This window comes from Chrysochloris asiatica, unplaced genomic scaffold (assembly GCF_000296735.1).
Source record: "Chrysochloris asiatica unplaced genomic scaffold, ChrAsi1.0 scaffold00093, whole genome shotgun sequence".
NCBI lineage: Eukaryota > Metazoa > Chordata > Mammalia > Afrosoricida > Chrysochloridae > Chrysochloris > Chrysochloris asiatica.
This window is the reverse complement of record NW_006408611.1, coordinates 10,880,403-10,882,350: the sequence shown is the minus strand read 5'-3', so window position 1 is coordinate 10,882,350 and position 1,948 is coordinate 10,880,403. Positions and strand designations below refer to the sequence as shown.

Here is a 1,948-nt window from a genome sequence, read left to right as displayed (position 1 = left end):
CAAAGTCTGATCATATTTGCTTCTAAGGAACATTCTGACTGCAGTTGTTCCAAAACAAATTGCTGATTCTTCTAGCAGCCCATGGTGTATTCAATATTCCAACACCATCATTTAAATGTATCAGGTCTTCTGTGTCTTTCTTATTCATTGTCTGTCTTTCTCATGCATAAACGCTGATTGAAAAGACCATTTTTAGGTCAGGTTTACCTTAGTCCTCCAAGTAACAGCTTTGCTTTTTATCATTTTAAAGCAGACAAGAGCAGATTTACTCAATGCAATACTTTGTTTTATTTCTTGACTGCTGCTTCCATGGGCATTGAGTGTGGATCCAGGTAAAATGAAATTCTAGACAACGTGGTTAAAAAAGGAAATCTCTGCATGAACTTTGCTCATTGCAGTTACTTCAGGCCCCAGGCTGAGACAGAAGCTCCATCTCAACAAATCTCTGGTCACAGTGTCAGAGAGAAAGAAAACACTAGACGATTTTCCTTGGTCAAAACCAGCCACGTGGCCCTTCATGAACCTGAGGAAGCCAGGAAGTGAGATCTTACCAAGTGCTTTGAAAGTGAAGAGCTGGAAAAAAATATTCAGCTAACACCACTAATGACTACATAGAAGAAGATGATCCTGAGGAGTTGTAGAGAGCTGAAATTATATATATGTGGGGACTTTAAAATGTTTCTTGAAAAATAGAAAAAATAATGGAATTTTCCCAAGAACTTTTTAAAATTTCCCCTTGCGCACATGTATGTGTTTACAAGGGGGTTACTAAAAGTTCTCGCACAAATGGAATTAAAAGATAGTGGAATTTTTCCATGAACATTTTTTTGTTGTTGCTATTTTAATGTTTTTAAATAAGAGCTATAAAAGTATCTAGGAAGATAAATAAATGTGATACAATGATCTGTGTCCTAATATGAAAAACTTTCTTTCACTGTATTGTTTTCTTTCACAATGGCCTTCAAATCACCGGAGGCAGTGATTCTGTGCCATTTCCTCTTCTTTTATTACACACTGAAGGATTTCTGAATCAGTGTCCCACCCTCCAGTCTTCTCATTTATAAATCAAACTCATTTCAATCCATTGTTTAGAGGGAACGTATTTTTTTCTGTTCCACAAAGAGGACTTTTTTATTCACAATGGGATCAAAATTGAGAAGAGTCAGTTTCTCCCGAAGTCGGCTTCTCTTGGTTCCAGCTTGACTCATCATCTTCACCAGAATGTTTTTGACTTGCTCTTTGCAAAGACGACTGCAGTTAGGAACATGGCGACGACAACCAAAGCAGTCTCTGTAACCTGCCCAAATTCTCCATGAAATTTTTGAAGTTCATATGTATATATATTCATAGGAATCTTCTCCTAGTGCTTTTATGAATTCAATAATTTCCCTTGGTACTTTTTGTTCTCAGGGATTGGCAATGGTTGTTGTTGTTAAGTGCCATTAAGTTGGTTCCTACATATAGTGACCCTGTATCAGTTTTCCAAGGAGTGTCTGTTGGGTTTGAGCCAATGACAGTGCTTATGCTAATGTAGTACACCTCCCAGGGGTCAGTGCTGGTGGCTGTTTAATAGGTTGCCTGAGGCTGAGGCATACCCACTATGATTTTCTGGCTTACACAGATGGCATTGCCTGAATCACAGTGTTTCTTGCGTGGTTTGTAGTCACTTGCCACTGAGGAGCTGCTAATGGCATTAGGTTCTTGTCCTTGATTTTGAAGGAGGTACTCTTCTTGGCTTGTAGGTTTTACTGAACAACAAGCCAGTGGTCCCTTGAATTTCCTCCTCAGCATGTTCATGTTGCAATCACTGGTCAGGCTTGTGTACAACATGCCAAGGCTGAACCTGGGAGTGCTCTGTTTTCTGTGGCTCTGCCCAATGGCCTGTGGGTACCAGTCTGCTGATCCTTCTGAGGCAGAGGCACATATGGGCAGCCTGAATCTTCCTGAT

The 1,948-nt window shown here is 39.8% G+C and overlaps 1 pseudogene; it reads right to left on the bottom strand.

The window, feature by feature from the left end:
- Positions 1–966: 966 nt before the first annotated feature.
- Positions 967–1,267, bottom strand: LOC102825760 (annotated as a pseudogene).
- Positions 1,268–1,948: the final 681 nt, after the last annotated feature.